Source organism: Paroedura picta, chromosome 16, assembly GCF_049243985.1.
Source record: "Paroedura picta isolate Pp20150507F chromosome 16, Ppicta_v3.0, whole genome shotgun sequence".
Taxonomy (NCBI): Eukaryota; Metazoa; Chordata; class Lepidosauria; order Squamata; family Gekkonidae; genus Paroedura; species Paroedura picta.
The window spans coordinates 26,004,658-26,025,309 of NC_135384.1; the positions used below are offsets into that span (position 1 = coordinate 26,004,658).

At 49.3% G+C, this 20,652-nt stretch overlaps 1 protein-coding gene and 1 long non-coding RNA gene across 4 annotated transcripts in view; both read right to left on the reverse strand.

Annotated features, from left to right (window-relative positions):
- The window catches only part of JUP (junction plakoglobin), a 63,075-nt gene extending 61,453 nt beyond the window's left edge, over positions 1-1,622 (reverse strand). The window contains exon 1 of one of the 3 annotated variants that reach the window (XM_077313087.1): positions 1,604-1,622. The gene's annotated coding sequence lies outside the window, so the exon portion shown is untranslated. Of the gene's footprint in view, positions 1-738; positions 851-1,603 lie in introns of those variants that run through there. The other 2 variants (XM_077313085.1, XM_077313088.1) reach the window with 2 other exon arrangements.
- Positions 1,623-4,784: 3,162 nt separating this feature from the next.
- LOC143826668 (uncharacterized) overlaps positions 4,785-20,652 on the reverse strand; it is a 28,285-nt gene continuing 12,417 nt past the window's right edge. The window contains exons 3-4 of the long non-coding RNA XR_013227083.1: positions 18,179-18,323; positions 4,785-5,306 (exon numbers count right to left, since the gene is read on the reverse strand). This is a non-coding gene — a long non-coding RNA (uncharacterized LOC143826668). The remainder of the gene's footprint in view (positions 5,307-18,178; positions 18,324-20,652) is intronic.

The window sequence follows — 20,652 nt, forward strand, 5'->3', positions numbered from 1 at the left end:
TCAGTAATGTGTCTTCACCCAAAGTTTGCAACCCAGCCCACCCTGCCCATGCCATCTCCCCACTCCCTTCCAAACTTCAGCTAGGGCCAGGTGGATGGGCTACAGACATCACCCTACAAACTATCACACCTGCTGACCCCCTTGCCTCAAACTCCAGCCCTTCCCTGTTGTAGGAAAAAAGGTATCTTCCCCCCCCCCAGCGGCACACTCCCGAAGGGCTCTCGCCCCTCAACAGCCAACCCCATGCCCGGGACACTCCTCATCCCCCACCACGGATGCAATGCCCAGATCCGAGCTTTGCAAGACAGGGGCTACCGGATGCAAAGATCCATTCAGATCTACTCCCCCCCCCGAGGACCCCCCACTGGCTTTCTTGCACCCACCTGCCCCCATGACCCTGCTCACCTGTCCCACCCCCTCCCCATCCCCGGGGGCGCTCGCAGTCTCCCCCCTCCCATCCACAGGTACCCCAAGGACACCCCCCCCAAAAAAAGCATGGAGGGACCCTCAAGGACCCAGGGGCAGGGGTCCCCCACCCAAGGCGTTGTCCTGCCCAGGTGCGACTTGACTCCTTAAGGGGCGCCCCTCCGAGCCAGGTCCGCGCAGGGGGCAGCGGACCCAACCCGCGGACGCGTTCACACGAGCATGCACGCCCCGAGCGGGCGCACAGACCCCGACGGGGCTGCACCCCCCTTGCAGAGCCCACCCCGGCCGCCCCCTCCCCCGCGAGGCGCCCACCTGCCCGGCCCGGTCGCCACCGCCCTGCTCCGCTCCGACGCGCTCCGGCGAACAATGGGAGTGAACCGAGCCCGAGCCCAGCCCCGGTCCCCATGGACACAGGGCCCGCCCCCGCGCGCGCCCATTGGCCAAGCCCTTGGCGAGAGGGAGGGGCCGCGCCGTCGCCAGCCCGCCCGGACTCCCTGATTGGCGGGCGGGGCCCGAGCGGAGAGCGGGGTGGGGAGCCGAGGGGGCGGGGAGTCGGGCAGGTGTGGGCGGGGCTACCTGGAGAGTGGGCGGGGCGCATGGAGGAGAGCCGGCGCGGGGAGGGGATTTGGGAAATGAACGTGGTGTTAAAGTTGTTCGGTAATCTAAATAAATATACATATATCAGTAGGAACAATAAGAATTTGGGAAAGAATACAGAAAAGGTCGTACAGATAAAGAGAGATGGCAAGAACAGACTTAATGAACGTCTCTCTGTCTCTCTATCTATGAAGGAGAGCAGGGGCGGGGAGGATTTTGTAAATAATAATTTGTATTAAAGTTGTTCAATAATCTAAACAGATAAGAGCAACAAGAATTTAGAAAATAAAAATACAGAAAAGAAAAAAGGTTGTACAGATAAAGAGATATAGCAAGAACAGTCTTAATGAACATCTATCTATTTATCTATCTATCTATCTATCTATCCGTGGTCCTCCAGATATTCATGGACTACAATTCCCATGAGCCCCTGCCAGCAAACGTTGGCAGGGCCTCATGGGAATTGTAGTCCATGGACATCTGGAGGACCACAGGTTGACTACCCTGTACTAATTACTTGGATGTAACCATTTTCAGTCTTTGTTATTATTTATATAGCTTTAAAATCTCTTATCCCTACCTTTTGTATGTTAATTGGTCACTCCACTGCAAGAAGTCTTCAGGATATTCTCCAGGCAAACCTAAAAGAGGAGATAAGAAAAAGCTGCTAAATTTGCTCTCATTAACGATACCGATTAATCTGTTGCTGAAACTTGCCTCCTTTCTTATTCCCCGCCCATTGTTTGCAAACTTTATGATTTTCCAATTCTACCCAGTTTTTTCTAGTTCTTAAGGCATTATCCTCTGCGATTTGCACATTTTATATCTTCTTTGTTTTATCTATTTATATATTTATTAACTGTATTTATATACCGCCCTCCCTGAAGGTTTAAGGCGGTTTATGTGTAACAGGAATAATACAGGTAACTCCATTTGTAACAATAATGTGGTGCAAACATTAACATAGTAATAACAATAAACTTGAAGTTCAGGTTTCAGGGCTTGCCAGATTAGGGGATATTTTTTAATAATTGAAAATTGGGTGTTTATCATTTGGGGGAGGGGGATCTGTAGAGACTTTTTAGGGGGGATCATAGCAGGAGAAAGTGTGTAAGGTCAGGGGAAGGGCAATTTTATTTATGTGCTGGTTGCTTGATTGTTTATTTGTTATATTTATATATCGCCCTTCCTTGTGGCTCTGGGCTGTTTGCATGAAACATAGGTGTAAGTACAGTTCAGCAACTTCAAACAACAGAATCTAACAGTAGTCCCAACAGCCAATAACAACAATTTCAGCAACACTTCAATACAAAGCTCCCGACATCAGTGGTCACGACATTGTTAACTGTGGCCCCATAGGCTGGTTTATGCTCAGGAGCAGTTCCATGTTTGTGCTCACATATATGGTCAAATCCATTGTGAGAGAGCCATCAAACTTCTATTTCTGATATTCACAGTAATATCATAAATGACTTGCAAGTACATACCTAAAAATAATTATAATTTGGCAGTGTCCATACACTATCAGGGCTAATCGGACACAATCTGGGACACTTTGTAGGGCTTAAAGCCAGAAATGGTTGGTTCCTGGCGATGTACTTTTAATGCTTATAGCCACTGTAGTGTTTGATGATATACATCCTCTTGACCAGAGGCACTAGCAGTAGCTGTATAGCATCTTCAAACACCTTTTGCTTTCTTCTGCGGCCACAACTGAGAGATAGGGAACCGTGCAACAAAGAGCGACAAAGAAAAAAATTGAGGGGAAAAAGGATCGGCTTTTCTACATCAGATTCGAAAGTGGAGGAGTGGGAGGGAGAGACTGAGAAAGGCATTTTCACCAACGGTGGAAGATGATAAAAGACTTCCCATTAGAAAGCAATGAGGGGAAAAGTCAACTGACCTGGGGGGAAAGGGGTGAGAGCTGATTTGTGTAGCAACAATTTGTTGCTTCCGCACAGACAAAACTGAATAATGCATATCCCTAGCTACAACTATCAAGTCTTTATGGTGGACAAATATTGCCTCTTGCCGTCTGAGATCTCCTCCTAAATCACAATTTGTGTGACTATTTGCGCCCATATAAGATTGTGAGTTTCAAATGACTACAGAACGGTGACTGTTTGTTCAGAAAGGTGAATCAAAATCAAAAACAATGCTGGCACATAAACAGCCACTGTAAAGTTTAGACAAGCAGAATAATAGGAAATTGGAAAAGTTCCTATATAACAAAATATAACTTTAATTTGCCATCGGACTGCACCGGAATTTCCACTGAGAATTGTTTGTTTTAATATTACAATGATAATATAATGATCATAACTTTATTTTTGTGGCCTGCCCTTCCCGGTTGGCTCATGCTTCCCTCCCCTCTCCCCTCTCCAAACCCCACATTTCTCAGGCTCCATCCCCAAAATCTCCAGAATTTGCTTAGGGTGCTCAGGAAATCAAATTAACCCAAACCAGAGGCAGCGCCTTTTCAGTCCTGGCCCCAGCCTGGTGGAGAGCTCTCCCGAGTGAGACCAGAGCCCTGCAGGACCTCAAACAATGGGCTTGTACAACTGTTGTTCCACCAGGCCTATGGTTGAGGCCTCATAAACATCGCTGAACAAAACTGACCTCCCAGTCAAAGCCCAGTTTACTCCCTCTGGGGTTGATCAAACTTTCTCCGGCCTCTCCCCTTCCTTCCACTGACAGATTAGATTGGTTTCACCTGTTAAGATTTTAATTATCTATTTATAGGTGATATTTTAATACGTTTTATGTTAGACCCTCCTTCCTCCTTCTTACAGTCTCTTAGTCTTCTCTCTCTCTCTATGTCTTCCCCTCTCCAGTTGGAGAGTATCTGACCATATTCAGTGGCACTCTTCCCCTTTTATCCCCTCTCATCCCACCCCCACGTGAGGTTATTCATTCTCCTGGTTGGTGCTCTCCTGTTCTTTGTCCTGTCAATCACCCTTCTGCCCTGCCTCCTTGTTCCCCATCGTTCGTCCGTCCCCCCTGCCATGCCTTATCTTGGTCCTGGTCACCTGGATGTTTGGCATCTGCTGCAGGGAGAGGCCTGACATTTTCCCATTGGGTGGGTGAACACTTGGCCTGTATATGGCTGTGGAGGGTGGCCAAGGGTGCCTGGGCACATTTTCCACCCTGGCACCATTCCTTTCTGGCCATGGGTGGGTCTTCTTTGCCACACGGGCTGGATGCCCACTCTGGTGGGCTGCAGATGAACACTGCAGACCTCCTGGGGTCTCTGTCAACAGGCTCCCCGCCCCTTCTTGGCTCTGGTCTTGGAGGTGAGTTAGCTTGTGGGCTAATCCCTAGGGGGTGGGGGCGAGCAGGTCCCTAAAATCTGGCCTCCATGCCAGGAGGTCGAGACAGAGTTGTGAACTGAGCTTACAAAATCAGCATTTACAAGGCTGCCCTTCTGACTGGACAATCCCCGCTACACACACATACACATATTCAAGTCTAGTTACAGATGAATACATGGAATAACCATGAAGAATAGGAGGCTAGTGCTTCTCTTTGTCTGGCGTGATGTCCCCTGCCCAAAGACAGCGGAGAAAATGAATCTTCCCCACCCCCAACCCCTTACGTTACGCATCGGCCCAATAATGACATTATCTTCCAATGCACTTAGTTGTTGGTGCCTCTGCAAACCCCTGGGAGCCGGGCTCTAATTATAACTGCATTTCCTAACAGTTCATATCCCCCATTAAAAAATATCAATGCACAGCAGCATGTGCACGATGCGGGGCCTGCCTGCCCTTCCCTCTGTGGAGTTCAATGGAAGCTGCTAATCCATGGTGGGGAATAGGCTGTCGCTGGTCTACATCTGAGGCCTTTGAAGATAAAGCTTCAAGGGGCCTGGAATTCAAAGGCGCATCAGGCTCCGGCGGGGTCAGCTCATCCCCGCAGAATGCTTTATGAGCCACGGGGACTGCGAAAACGCCATCTCGGTGAAAATGAGCTGGAACTTCTGGCTTTTGTACTCTGGGTCTAAATATTCGCCAAGCTTGGAGTCAAGGAGGAAATGCTGCCCCCGTTTTGAACTGGCCTAGGAAGTCATTGTTTGGCGTCTTCCCCTGCATCCTGCCCTCTCATTTTGGACCCATAGATTTGTTTCGAGATGTTATTGTGCGCCTTCCTGGACATTCTCTGTTTTCCTGCTTCGGCATGTAGAACGGGCGACTTTCTCGGCCCTTGAGACTTTGAACGTACCTCGTTTTAAAAAAAACACCTTAAAAGTGTTTGAAGAATTTCTTTGGGGTAGATCTCAGCACCTGCAGTTAAAAAAAGAAGAAGAAAAGATCAGAGTTCCTTTTAATGAAGGTCACGGAAGGTCAAAACACCTTGAAATAATGAGGGTCATCAAACTTTCTGTAAACGAGGACATGGATTGAGGGCTGGTTTAAGCATGTAGCACATGCAGCAAGTGCCACAAGCTTTCAGGGGCCCCACACAGTGCCTTCCCCCCATGGATCAGGGCTACAGGCTCTTTCCTCCCCCTGGCTCTGGTGCTACGGGCCCCACGAACCCTTCAACCTGCTATGCATAGAGTAATATTTAATGGAGCTTTGCTTCCCAGCATGTCACCATGGAAGCTAATAAAAATACTGAACGTTGCGTCTGTAGTTGTATCGAGGATGAAGCTTGAGGTCCCAGGCATAATTGACCCATGCACAGCTAGATCCCATCTGCTGGATCCAGTCCGTTTAAAGTGAAACTGACCAATAGCTTGCACGGGTGGAAAGATCTATTGTGTGGTTTCTGTATATAAGTTGGAATTGGTTGTGGGTTTTGTTGGCTCCGTTTTGGTTCTTGCACCAATAAAGAGCTGAAATGGACTCCCCATGTCTTGGTCTATGAATCCACAGATCTAATACGGAATGTAATTCTAGATTATTTATAGAATTACTCTAGTAATTCTAGAGTAGCCATTTGGTCTGAAGTAGCACAATAAAATCAGCGTCCAGTAGCACCTTTAAGACCAACAGAGATTTATTCAAGGTGTGAGCTTTCGAGTGCAAGCCCTCTTCATCAGGAAGAGTGCTTGCACTTGAAAGCTCATGCCTTGAATGTAATTCTGAACCCTTTTAAAACCCGTTTACAGAGAATGAAGGTTTTTCAAGCACTTTTGTCCCCACTTGTCTTGTGATGAATAGTTATAATGGATCCAGTGTGATCTTGCCCTTATGTAACCTTTGACATTTCCCCTGTCCCACTTAGAAAGGCCTATGGCCATTTCAAACCAACAAATTTACCGCCCTGCCTTCTTGAGGTTGTTCTGTTTTTTGATGGAACACGATTTTTTAAAAAATAAAGGAGACCTGGTAACAGTTCTGCACTCACGAGAAATGACCTTTTCTCAAAAAATACCCGTTTGCAAAATGCCCACAGCCCCTAAAAACCAAAGGCACCAAAGGCATAGAGCGAAGCAATGGATTTGAGCATGCCTACTTATGCATTGGCTTGTACTTTGATTGTTGCAGGAGCTAGGTCTGGCATTTGTCTTGCTTCCAAATGATTATTTCTGGATGATGGGTGCTTTAATTGTTTAAAAGACGCATTCCTGCTACCTCACCGGCAACCAGAGTTGAGCTAATACCAGCTAGACGAGTAGCCAGGAGGCATTGCTTCCCTTCGATATGATCCAGTCCCGCAAAATTATCTAGAGTAGCGATCTCCAACCTGTGGGCCGCAGACCACATGTGGTCCGTCGACTAATTGGAGGTGGGCCGTGAAAGACGCCTTCTCCCCCCCTTTACTTCTCCCCCCCCTGGCCCTTTACAACACACTTCGGGTGTCATTGTCTCCCATCACTCCCAGATGGGACTATCTCGTTGCAGAGAAACAAGCTCAGGGTTCCCACTGATTTGTCATTGTCATGAGTTAAAATTTCCATGAAAATAAAATGTTCCTTATGTTCATTGTTGTGGCGTGTCTGTATCTTATTTTGAAGGGATGTTTAAACATTACCATAGCAATCAGAGAGCGTTAGGGCACTGGTTGAGAGTAGAGGAGTAAACTACCCCCCCCCCACCGGGCCCCAGTAAAAGGCGTTGAGTGGTCCCCGGTGAGTGGTCCCCGGCGTTAAGTGGTCCCCAGTGATAAAAAGGTTGGGGACCACTGCTCTAGAGGTTAGTGGATGGACTCACAGCCTTTCAAGGAGAGGGCAGGCAGTAGCACAAACAATCTACACTGACACACCCAGATGCATTTATTTCAGTCAGCGACCAATACAAAATACAAAACAGTAAAACACAATATATGATTGACATAGCTCCAAAAACAAGTCAGCTACATTGATTTAAAAAACCCTTTCCTTTCCTTCCCCTTCCCCTTCCCCTTCCCCTTCCCCTTCCCCTTCCCCTTCCCCTTCCCCTTCCCTTCCCCTGAGTCCTTCTGATCAATCCACCTTGAGCAATGACTAAAGGAGCACTCCTTTTTCAAAGGAAAGTATGACAGAGAGGTATTTAGCAACCAATACGGTCCTACGCGGCTCACCCTCTGTGCCTTTGAGGGGCACCAAATGATAAATGCGAGAGAAACCGTCCCAGCATCAATTTTACCCAGGCCACAAGGACAAAAGCAACCTGAATAGGGACTGTTATAAAAACTATTATAAAATAGGGACTATTATAAAGCCTCTCATGCAGGACTTCAGAAGATGTGCTATAGCAAATGCACTAGGATAGAGGGATTCTTCAATCTCTTGTCAAAGGGTGGCAAGAATTGAGGTAGCACACTGCCAGAGAATTGGGTTAAACCACTGTATAACAAGAACAACATGGGAAGTAATTCCTGGCTTTACAGAACTATTCTCTGGTTGGCTTCTTGACAACGCGGATGCACCGTTGCCCGGCTGAGCTTCCTTGGGAGGTGGCGGCCCCGCCGTTCCGAACACTCCTTTTGCTCTGCCGCCACGACACAATGGACAATGCGAGGCAGTGTGATGAGGAGGCAGGAGAAAGATGCGCCAATCGCCGTCCTCTCCGCCGTTCGCTAAAAGCTTCGATTGTTTGGATGCATTAACAGGAAGATGGGAAACCACAAAGCCCATTAGCTCCAGGAAGGAAACAGAATGATTAACGGGGGGCCCCTAGATGGCGGCTCCGGGAGGAAGCCACAGAGTCACTAGCCCCGAGACATCCACAGGGATTTCTAAAGTGTCTTCAGCCGATCAGTCCAAGTCTGTCTGGTCCTGTTTGGCCACTGTGGGCCACTTGTGGGCCCCCCACACCCGCCACTGTTAGCTTCAGGCATGTGCAAATTGCTTTGCTAGATAATACCAGAGTCCACCCAGCTCAGCTTTCAGTCTCAAAGAAATTAATAACGGAATGCCTCAGGAAAAGACTGAAATAAAAGAATAAGGAGAAGAAGAAGAATTGGATGGCTTAGGAGGTGGGGAGCTCCCCCTCACTGGAGGTCTTGGACAGAAACTTCTCATGGAAGCTTTAGGCTGATCCCGCATTGAGCAAGGGGTTGGACTAGATGGCCTGCATGGTCCCTTCCCATTCTGTGTTTCTGTGATGACTACGGATTGACGCTGGAGGCTTAGTCGCTGTTGTTGTAGTAGAAGTACTAGTTGGAGTTCATTTCTGCGCTTCTCTTTCTCTGAAGAACCCTGTGAAGCTTCCAGGTGGACTCCCATTCACGCAGCTGATGTTGAGAGCCGATGCAGTTGAATTCCGTCATATGCCTTTAGGCTGTCCATCTGTTGTTTCTCACTGCCAGGAACTGATAATGGAGGATCCCTTCTTCTCTGACATACCAATTCAAGGAAATTTCTTCTGCAGACTGAAAAACTGATGTTTTGCCCTCTCAAGGGAATGTCTGCGGCTAAAGAGTGGCCATCTACCATCCCTACCCCCCCTGCCAATACTATTCCGTTGAAACTTCAAGGAACTGTTTTTTCGAGGGGTAATTAATTCCGCGGGCGTTTTTGTTTTGTTTTTTATCAAAACTAATATTCTTCGTTTCCATTCTTCTTTCCATTTTATCCCCTAATCCTCTCCTTTACCTACCCCGGCCTTTGTCAACCTTTTGACCAAGGAGGAGCCCCTGAAATAACTTGTCAGGCTTCAAGGAGCCGCAGAAGCGATGTCATCTAGTCCTGCCTCCCTGCCACGCCCAACAGAAGTGACATGTCCCTGGAAGTGACATCACTACTCACATTAACGGGCAGGCTCGAGGAGGACAGGGCGTGGTTTAAGGTAGGAGGAGGCATGCAGACTCCGCCCCCTCCCAGGCACAGAAACCAAGAGAGAACTCACTCATGCTCTGGAGAGAAGGGGAGACATGGAAACAGATGGTTCTCTAGCTTGTGACTAAGTTCACCAGTGCAGGATGGGAAATACCATAGACCTCTTCTGGAGCTCCCACAGATCCCTGGGGATCTGCAGAACCCTGGTTGGGAATCTCTGACCTACATGCACACCTGTTGTGTAAAAAAATTGGTCCTGAGGAGGCCACCAGGCGAGAGTTCACCACAAGCAATATCTCTGTTGCTTACCCTGGTGCCTTTAAGCTGTTTTCTGACACACGGTTTGAGATGAGAGTTGCCATCTCTTGGTTTGAACATTCCTGGAGATTTGGGGAGAAGCCTGTGGAGGGCAGGTGTTAGGGAGAAGAAGGACCTCAGCTGAGTATTACGTGATGGGGTCCATCCTCCAAAACCTCCATGTACTCCAGGGGAAACTGATCTTTGGAGATCAGTTGTAATTCTGGGAGATCTCCAGGCCCCACCTGGAATTTGCCAACCTTATGAATTCATATGCCTTGGTGCACTCTGGGAAACGTAGTCAGAAAAAGTGTTCAAGGCATGGGGGGGGGAAGTGGTGATGGTCCCGGGGCCATCAGCCTGCCTTGCCCACCTTCCGGGCCGTGCTGAGCCAGCGTGGCCCAGTCTGGTCCCCTGGAGGGAACGTCGAAATCCTTTCTCCAGCTGCATTAATTTTCGCCTTCCCTCTGACCTCTTTGAGCTCCCAACCGCAGATTGCAATTCACCTGAATATTAATAGCCGTCGCTGATTTTTAAATTAGTTTTCCGTACAATCACAATATCAACCCAAAGGCTTGTGTATTTTTGGTTCAGTCATTTCGCTTATTAATATCTGAATGCGTGTTCCTAGGTTTAACTGTTACTTCTCCAAATAGTTTGCATTGCGACGGGATGTAAGACCTGCAAGGCACTGAACACTCATCCGGCACTGAAAATCTCCTCGTTTCCTCTTCCATATTAGGAAGGATCAGATATATTCACATAAAAAGGCTCAAAGAGGACTTAAGCAAGATGTAGAGATATTCTCCAACTTAATAGCGGCCAAGAGTGCCTGCCGTTTGGCTTTACAAGTTCTTTCCTTTCCTGATTTGGCCACACTTGATTCAGACTTCTGTAATCTTCAGACTAAATACAGTTACGCACTTGACCTTGAGCTGTCCTTGAAGACAACCTGGAAACTGCAGCTGGATCGTGATGCTGTTGTCTGGGACTAGCCAATGGGAACATATTTCACCCATTTTAAATCAGCTATACAATAAGGTTGCCAACTTCCATTTGGGGCCTGAAGGTCTCCGAAAATTACCACTGATCTGCCGGCTACAGAGATCAGTTCCCTTGGAGAAGATGTCTGTTCGGAAGGCGAATATTTGTGGCATGATCACCTGCTGAGGTCCCTCCCCAAACCTGTGAGCAAAAAAGCCGTGGGGAAAAACCATTGCACCATTAAAGTACAGGTTAAAAACAGGTCAAAGGGAACCTGGAGGCTGATAAACCTATGTGTGTACAAACTATCATCCATTGTCCTGGCCTCAACCAATAGCCTTGTGGAAGAGCCCCATCCTGCAGGCCCTGCGGAACTGTGTCAGCTTCGACAGGGCCCTCAGTTTGTCCGGGAGCTCATTCCACCAGGCAGGCCCTGGCCCTGGTTGACGCCAGACAAATTTCCCGTGAGCCTTGCAGGGGACATAGGGAGAAAGACAGTTCCTCAGGTACACTGGACCCAGACTGTACATAGGATCATGCCAGAACCTTGAACCTGATCTGGGATTCAACCGGTAGCCAATGCAGCTGCCTCAGCACCGGTAGGATATGGGCCTTCCAAGGTGTTCTAGTGAGGTCCCAATGGCTGCATTCTGCACCAGTTGCAGTTTCCGGGTCAGGGACAAGGGAAGGCCCGCATAAAGTGAGTTACAGAAATCCACCCTGGAGATGACCGTCACTTGGATCACTGTGGGTAGGGGCCCTGGGGACAGATAGGGTGCTAGTAGCCCTGTGTGGCAAGATGGAAGAACACCAGTCGGGCTGCTTTGGTGACCTGAGCCTCCGTAGCAAGGGAGGCATTCAGGATCACATCCAGATACCTGGCAGAGTGAATCTGAGTTCTTCTATAAATACAATAATAAATAAATAAAAATTGTGTTCTTATTGCGCATGAAATGCTGCAATGCTACCCCCCACCACCACACGCACGCGGTTAATTGCAGCCTCGTAGTGGAGATGTCACAAACAGCACCAGAAACCCTCCGTAGAGCTGCTCTGAGCTCCAGGGAGCCCTCCCAGCTGGCAGGAGGGCGAAGGTTAAAAGCCAACGTCGAGCTCGTCACGTTTGTCGATCTCGCCGCGGACAGGGAGAACATGTTAATCCCCCGGAAATGTTCGGCGTCAATATTCAAACGGTGCATTAGGTGCAGCAGGATTCGGTCAAGGCAGCGCCTGACTTATGTATAATTCAGCAACGCGACCCAGCAGACGCAGCCAAGGGGTTGTGGGTCTGAGCAACCTTATTGTTTATTAATAGAAATGCTTCGAGGGGGCGGGGGCGGTGAAATTATATCGAACTTAAGAGTTACACAGAGCCACAGAGTCCTTGGCCTCCCGTCTGCCCCCCGCCCAAAGAGTCGAGGTTACGCGGCCCCCTTTAGCCCACAAAAAGAGCCCTTTCCTCTGAACAAAGGCATGCCGAGAAGGTCAGATGAAACCACGGCTCTGAAGGCCGGGTGTTTGTTAGCAAAGGAAATGACAGCATGGGCTCCGGGAGACAGAAACGGTTGCTGTTTCTCTTTGTAAGCAAGGGGCTAATGAAGTGGGGGAGACAGCGTACTTTGTCCAGATAGAAACGTGTGGGGGGTAGGGATGCCAGCCTACAAGGGGGACCTGGGGACCCTTTGGAATTACACCTCATCTCCAGACTACAGAGATTAATTCCTCTGGAGAAAATAGCTGCATTGGAGACTGGGCTCTAGACCCCGGACCTCCCCGGGCTCCGTCCTCAAGCCTCCAGGAGTTTCCCCGATGTTTTTCTGGAAACCCTACCCCCAACCATGACCACTGGCCAAGTGGGACCCGGGAACCCTACCCCTTAGCCACCAGCAGGGTGTGTGTGTGTATAGGGGGGGGGATAGGGCTACCAGAGACAGCTTGGGAAACTCCTGGAGATTTGAGGAGGACAGAGATGTCAGTGGGGTACAATATCCTAAAGTACCTTCCAAAGCATCCCTGCAGTTCAGAGGCAAGGTGCAATTCCAAGGGGGTCCTCAGGTCCCTTCCCAGGGTCATGTTGACCCACGTCCCCCTCCCCAAATGGCCAACGATGGGCCTGGAGGGGAGCGGGAAGGGAGGGGACATGGGCAGGCGTGTGCACAGCTCTGCTTCCCAATCCTATTATGCACGATCATGCCACTTCTGTGGTTTCTCGAAACCTGAGGAATGTTTCAGGAATGTTTCTTAACTGTAACAAAATTGAGAAAGGGCGGTCTAATTTACTGCCATGTAGTCCACCTTCCAAAGCAGCCTTTTTATCCAAGATAAGTGGAATAAGTATTTTTAACAAATAATTAAGGAACAATTCATGTGGTGCAGAGATCAGCTTTAATTCTAGTAGATCTCCAGCCCTGACCTGCAGGTTGGCAAGCCCTCCACTGGCCGGAGGTCATCGTGGGAGGGGAGAGGCCTTCCAGATCCTTCTCTGACCTTCTATCTGTTTCCTTTCGGCTGGCTTTAATTGGTTAATTGGTGTGATTAATCAATGGAAGCTAAAGCCAGAGTTTAACATTTCCAGCTAATTGGCAAAATCTCTGGGTCTGTCAGACGCATCGCTGTGCAAAGCCGCACACCCCCTTGCTCCGTTGCCAATGAACCATGCTTTATGGGGAAGGGAAAGGGAAGAGAAGGCAATTTCCCCTTTCCATTTGATACCCCAAGCTGGAAAGAAAGGTTGCTGCTCAGAGTGGAATTCCTAGATCTTCCTTGTGACGACTGAAAACTGCAGGCAATTAAAAGTGGTGGCATTTTGGCCAGAAGCCGTATCGACGTGTCTTTTCAAACGAGATTTTCCGCACTTCTGATGAGCTTGTTTAATTCCTAGAGTGATCTTGGTCTTGGTGCCTCTGCAACGGAGAATGCACCGCAGTTCCAAATTTGAATTTCGACAGAGACTCAGCCTTGCCACTGTCCCCACAGAGTTCCCCTTCCAAAGTGGCCCTTTTCTCCAGGTGGAATCAATTCTGTTGCCTGGAGATAACTTGTAATCCTGGGGGATCTCCAGCTACCACCTGGAGGCTGGTAATCCCAGGTGAAGAACAGGGGGTGTTTATATAGTGGCCTCCACAGGGGCCTTCACAGTCTGCAGGAGGTTAAGGACAATAGGAACAATAAGAACTATAACAGCTATCATGATTCTTACTATTATATTACTGTTACTGGGTCGCAGTTTGCTTAAAGCACGGACTGCAATCCCAAGAGGAAGCATCCCATCAGCTCCTTTATGAACCCAGCTAGTCTGCAGTCCTCTGATAAACATACTCTGCATTAAAAGAGAGAGAAAGTTCTGCATCAACAACGCGGGCCTGCCTACATTAAGCAACGCGAACGCATTTGCATACATTTGCTTATTTCCTCTAATCTATTCCGCTCCTGCCAGTCACGGGTGGAAGCGAAGAACAATGCACAGCCCTGAATCCCTGCCTCCCGACCAGTCAAATATCTACTCGGTGCACACACAGAGAGCTGGCTTCGGAGACTCCACCAGATATCCCCACAGGCTTGCATGCCTATCTTTGTCACCAGAAGGGCGAGAAAATTGCTTGTAAAAAATTAGAGAAGATGCTCAGCTTGCCAAAGTCTGCTTCCAACCTCCATGGTTTTTTCTGTTGATTTGATCACAAAATCCCCATCTTGCTGCCGTTTGGGGGTGAAAAGACTCTTCTGATGTCAGCCCCGCAACATAAAGCAACTCTGATGGCACGATGGCCCGTTTTTGCTGTCTTGTGTCTACAAAGTGGCATCATGGCATCATCTTGGCTGCCGCTCACTGTACTTTTTCCAGCTCTGCAATGCTCTTTTGGACTAGAGATGGTGACCAGCAACAGAAGCAAAATGTTTAGCCTTCCGGAAAAAAACTTTTCCACACCAACTTGCCAGTGGAGGAATAAGAGGGCTCTAGGAACAGGGAAGTAGTCTCGGAAGTGCATTTGACTCACCTGGAGCATGGCCTACCTGTTGTGCCTCACTTCCTGCCCGCGTCAGCACATTGTAAACCTAGGGGGTTAAAAACGTGTGTGTCCCTTTAATATTAGTTTACTGTCCCTTTAATATTGGTTTGATTGGCAGCAATTATCAGGTGATGTTGTTGTCTTCTGTGCTGTGAAAAGCTTCAGCTGAGAGCCAGTGGGGTGTAGTCGGTAGAGCAGCAGACTAGGACCCTGGGAGGTAAAAGGTAAAGGTAAAGGTATCCCCCTGTGCAAGCACCGGGTCATGTCTGACCCTTGGGGCGACGCCCTCCAGCGTTTTCATGGCAGACTCAATATGGGGTGGTTTGCCAGTGCCTTCCCCAGTCATTACCGTTTACCCCCCAGCAAGCTGGGTACTCATTTTACCGACCTCGGAAGGATGGAAGGCTGAGTCAACCTTGAGCCGGCTGCTGGGATTGAACTCCCAGCCTCATGGGCAAAGCTTTCAGACAGCTGCCTTACCACTCTGCGCCACAAGAGGCTCTTAGGACCCTGGGAGACCCGGGTTCAAATCCCTCCCTTGTGCTGCGGAAGCTCATTGGGTGATCTTGGGCCCATCACAGACTCTCAACCTGGCTTACCTGGGGAGGGCAGGGGAATTACAATAAGCAGAAAAAACCCATGTAGGCTAAACAATGAGAAACATGATGAAAAACAGAACCAGCCCTCTTGGTGAGTTTCAGAGGTAACTTCCAAGTAGTGGTCATTTTAGTAGATCTTTCCATGGCAGCATGGACATTCAATTCATTCACAGCCATCTTCTCTGTGTCGCACAGTAGCATGGACAACAGACATCAGCTTGCAATCAGTTCTATACCTTCTTCCACATGAATTACAGTAGGCCCACTGGAGTCAAGGACGTTTCATGGTTGCTCCCGACCTTCACTGATCTTCAGCACAGAAAGAGGCTTGTTTGTTGGTGCTGATTGCATGTCCACACAATTGTGCAACATTGTTTAGCCTACATGGTGATTTTCCTGCTTATTACTTGGGGAGGAGTCATATCTCCGTGGTAAAGCATCTGCTTGGCATGCAGAAGGACTTAGGCTCAGTTCCTGGCATCACTCGTTAAAGAAACTGGTAGTAGGGAATCATAGAATCATAGAGTTGGAAGGGAACTCCTTGGTCATCTAGTCCAACCCCCTGCATTGTACAGGACACTCACAACCCTCTCGCTCATCCGCTGTAACCTGCCATCCCCTTGAGCCTTCACAGAATCAGCCTCTCTGTCAGATGGCTATCCAGCCTCTGCTTAAAAATCTCCACAGAGAACCCACCACCTCCCGAGGAAGCCTGTTCCACTGAGGAACCGCTCTAATTGTCAGGAACTTCTTCTGGATGTTGAGACGGAATTTCTTTTGAATTATTTTCATCCCGTTGGTTCTGGTCCATCCTTCCGGGGCAAGAGAGAACAACTCTGCTCCATCCTCTACATGGCAGCCTTTTAAATACTTGAAGATGGTTCTCAGATCCCTTCTAAGTCGTCTCCTCTGCAGGCTAAACAGACCAAGCTCCCCCATACGTCTTGTTCTCCAATGGGAAGAGCTTCTTCCTAACATCTTGGAGAGCTGCTGCCAGTCTGAGCAGCCAATCCCGAAATTGTTGGACTCAGGGTCTGATTCACTATAAGGCGGTTTCATCTGTTCAAGTGGGACTTCCCCCCCCCCCTCACCCCCGTAAGCCTCCAGAACTTAGGGATGCCAGCTTCCAGGTGAGACCTGGGGGATGATATCAATTGTGGTGGTGGATGATATAAAATGTTTGGACCGGTTCTGTAACCCGAAGACCCTTGTTGAAAATGCCCCAGTTAGTCAAAAGACTTTCAAAAGTACGGCAAAGCAGACTGCCATGCTCTGTCGCTTAAAACAGCCCAGTTTTAATTCAGCTTTCCAGGACGTAACGCAGGTGGAGAATCTTTTCTTTCATGAACGCCCAGCGGACGGATGAAAGGGACAGACTTAGCACGGAAGCTATAAGACAGGGGTAGCCAAATTGTGGCTCCCTAGCTCTCGATGCACTACGAATCCCATGAGCCCCCGGCCACCATGACTATTCACGCCTTTGGTTCTACAAATCCCCACTTGAACAACCAGCTTAACTTAGGGAGATAAAAATCTCCCAACAGGCATTCAGCTGCCACATCGTCACAGGTATACAGGTAGTGGTGTTGTAAGCATAGACGTGCTTGGCGATAGGGAAATTAGTATTTGTGTAGGCGTGCTTCTTTTGTCATTCACTCGCTATGTTGTTTCTTTCCGACGTCGGAACAAACTTGCCGTTTCAGTAGAAATAAGTCGTTACGTACATAAATGCATCATAAATAGGTGCGTGTCTATAAGCCCAGCCCATCCGCAATTGCAGGGCAATTTATGCCGTTCCGTTTCACTGGTCAGCAAAACCTTTGTGCTTTCCTGGTCATCGGAGAAAAAGATTCCTGTTGGCGAACCGCGTCCTCCTTTTCCGCTCGCAAAAGGTCACCCTGCCCATTCCATCTGTTACAGCAATATTCTGTGTATTGTACAGTAGCATTAACAGCATACATCAGCTTACAATTGGCATCAGAACCTCTTTTTTTTTAAAGAAAGTTGTCGCCATAAAGCTCAGGTTCCCTGGAGAAAATGGCTGCTGGACGGGGGGAGGGGGGGCAGAGTCTATGGTCCATCCTCCCTAGGCCCCACTCCCGCTCCTCCACATGCAGCCAGCCGGGTGACCTTGCGCCAGTCACATTCCTGGTAGAGCTGTTCTCAAATAGCAGTTTCTCGCAGTGCCTTCTCAGTCCTACCTCCCTCGCAGGGTGCTTGTTGTAGGGAGAGGAAGGGAAGGCGATTGTGAGCCACTTTGAGACTCCTTCGGGTAGAGAAATGCGGCATATAACACATACTGGAGGGCATACGAGGAGTCCTGTGAAAGGGAGCTGTTAAGACCAACGGGAAAAATTGGAGCTGGCGAATAAATGGCTGCCTGGCTTGACGGTCGCATGCATGCGCGCACATGTGTGCACGAGAGTGCCCGCATGCGCCTTGTGGTTTCAGCTCCAAGAGCAACCAAAGGAAAACTCCCTCGTCTCCGAATCCTCTTGATCAGGTCTGGGGGCTGTCGCAACTGTCGCCTGACCCAATTATCGGAATGCCTCTCCCAGCGAGGAGCTAGCGCCTGGCGGCTTCAAAGGGCTCTGCAGCCGCACAAGGCCCAGCGTGCGCCCCTGAAAAAAAGGAAGCAGCCATCAGAAGATCCCGCGCCGCCCCGCTTTCATCTTCGAGGCATACGCTCCAGCTGTCGCATCTCGGCTTCTGCCTCCTATCATAATGAGCCCCTGCCTCTGGTTCCCATTTATTTCTTCTGTGTTCCTCTGCCATCCTCGGGATGTCGGGGCCAGCAAAGTTCAAGCCTGTGCGAGGCGAGGCCTGTCGTTAAACGTTACAAGGCGCAGGGAGCCCTCCTGGCATGGCAAGCATGGGACGCACGCCGAGAACATCTCCCTTTGTCAGACAAAACGAAAAAGCGCGAGGCCCAAAGAGGGACGGAGTTGAAACTGGGGTTTTTTTCGGGGGGGGGGGGAATACTATGATAATATTTATGTTGCCGAGGTGGAGGAGATCAGAGTTAGCTGGGCAGGACAGATATAGAGCTGATTTGGACCTACCTGGCTTCACAGAGGTGTGGATGCACAAACCTAGAATCTGGGACCAGGACCGTGAAACTGGCATCACATTTCGATGCAGCGCGACTCGCTGGGGAGACCTGCCTGCAGGAGCCCCGACTCTTGGCTTCAGTTCTTCAGTCTAGAGCTGAAAAGAAAGAAATACACACACAGAGATTATTGCTCATGATGCATATGTTCAAACCACTTTTACCTCTGGGAATAATAGGCTTGGGGTTTAAAAGCTACGGAACCTGTTTAAACAGTCGGGCAAAGAAGCAAATGTGTGCCAGTAATCAAAGCCTCGCCTCTCCCCACTCAGGTTCAGTTCTCTAGCTCACTGCTGTAAGGATTTTCAACCTGGTCCCCATTGCACCATTGAGCCCATCAAATGGGGCTGGACCGAGGGGGGGGGGAATTCTGCCTGGCCATAGGAGAGTCAATTGAGATTCAATTCAAATATCATCGTTTCAGCAGCATTGTTGGTTTTATTCCCACTTCTCCATTCCTGCTGGTTACTTGTGTTACTTGTGAGCCAGCTTGGAGTAGTGGTTAGGAGTCCGGACTTCTAATCTAATGAGCCGGGTTCGATTCCGTGCTCTCGCACATGTAACCAGCTGGGTGTCTTTGGGCTCAACACAGCCCTGATAAAGCTGTTCTGACCAAGCAGGAATCTCTGGGCTCCCTCAGCCTCACCCACCTCACAGGGTGTCTGTTGTGGGGAGAGGAAAGGGAAGGCGACTGGAAGCCGCTTTGAGACTCCTTCGGGTAGAGAAAAGCAGCATATAAGAACCAAGTCTTCTTCTTCAATAATGTCAGGGCTCTCTCAGCCTCACCTCCCTCACAGGGGGTCTGTTGTGGGGAAGGCAAAGGGAAGGCAAAGGGAAGGCAAAGGGAAGCCGCTTTGAGACTCCTTCGGGTAGAGAAAAGCTGCCATCTCGTCTTCTTCCATATAAGAACCATCTCGTCTTCTTCCATTGTCAGGGCTCTGCCTCCCACCGTGTACAAGGAACATTTGGTCTGCAGACATCCTTGTGTTAATATTTCTGGGGCACATTAGCAAGATATGGCTGGGCCAGGGAGCTTGTTCAGGCAAATTCTGAGCATCAGAAATAGCCCAAGCTTGCTCTGGTGGGTAGCCATGTTTTCGCCCAAGGAATCTGGCGATCACAGAGTGACGCAATTAATTACTCACAGGGTCGGGTCATCCATTCCTTTCCCCCCACCCTGGAACAAGGAGGAAAAAGGAATCAAGAGGGTCTGGCACACGGCTAATCTCCTCAAGGACCCTCCACACCTGGAAGTTTCGTTTCCCCTTAATGCCCCCCCCCCCAGCTATCCTTCTGGCTGTTTTTATCCACCCTTAATTGCTGGACCATCAAGTTGGATTGGGGTGGGTCTGTCCCACCCAAGGCACCCATTCCAGCCAGAATGCAGATAAGGCTTAACACCTGAGGAACCCCCTTTTTGCAACATAAAGAGAAACAAACAAACAAAAATACCCCAACCTGGAAAAGAGGGGAGAATCAAAAAGGTTTGGGATAAAACCAGATGTAGACAAATAGAAACAATTTATTATTATCCCCAGCAAAAAGGTCTAAACAGAGCAGACAGGTGTGCCCCCTGCCCCCTCGCCGTGGCCAGAGAGGTCCCCCTTAGCCACAAGCAGGGGATGGGAGGTAGGTTTTCAGCTCCACGTTGGGAGACTCCTGGAGATTTGGGAATGGAGCCTGGGAAGGACGGGGAACTTCATGGTGTCCAATGCTCTAGGGCAGGGGTAGTCAACCTGTGGTCCTCCAGATGTCCATGGACTACAATTCCCATGAGCCCCTGCCAGCGTTTGCTGGCAGGGGGCTCATGGGAATTGTAGTCCATGGACATCTGGAGGACCACAGGTTGACTACCCCTGCTCTAGGGCCCAAAGCAGCCATGTAGCTCAGGGGAAATGATCTCTGTAGTCTGGAGATGAGCCCCCCAGATTTCACCTGGAGCAGGCTTTCTTATCCAGGGTATCTTGACTTTCCTGGAAGGGTTTACCGAATGGGTGGGAGTTAATTAATTTTAAAAATGCATTTTTAAAACGTGTTAAACATTTACCCGATGGTGTGACTACATATGGCCATGTCAACTGCCCCTCCTCCTTCACTGGCCCCTCCCCTGATTGTAAGGATGCCAGCCTCCAAGCGGGACTGGGGCAGCCCCTGGAATTGCAGCTCACCCCCCGAGTATCAATTCTGCTGGGGAAAGAGAAGTTTAGGTGCGTGGGCTCTAGGGAATTGTTTGGTTCTGGGTCCCTATCGTCCCCAGGCTCCGCCCCAAATCTCCAGGAATTTCCCCGCCAGGAGTTGGCAACCCTAGGAGCAAAGGAGGGTTTTTGTTTGCTCTAGCTTAAAAGGAAAAGCCCCAGGAGCTAGGGTTACCAATCTCCAGTTGGGGGCTGGAGATCTCATGCTCCCGCAGCTGACGCCCAGGACACG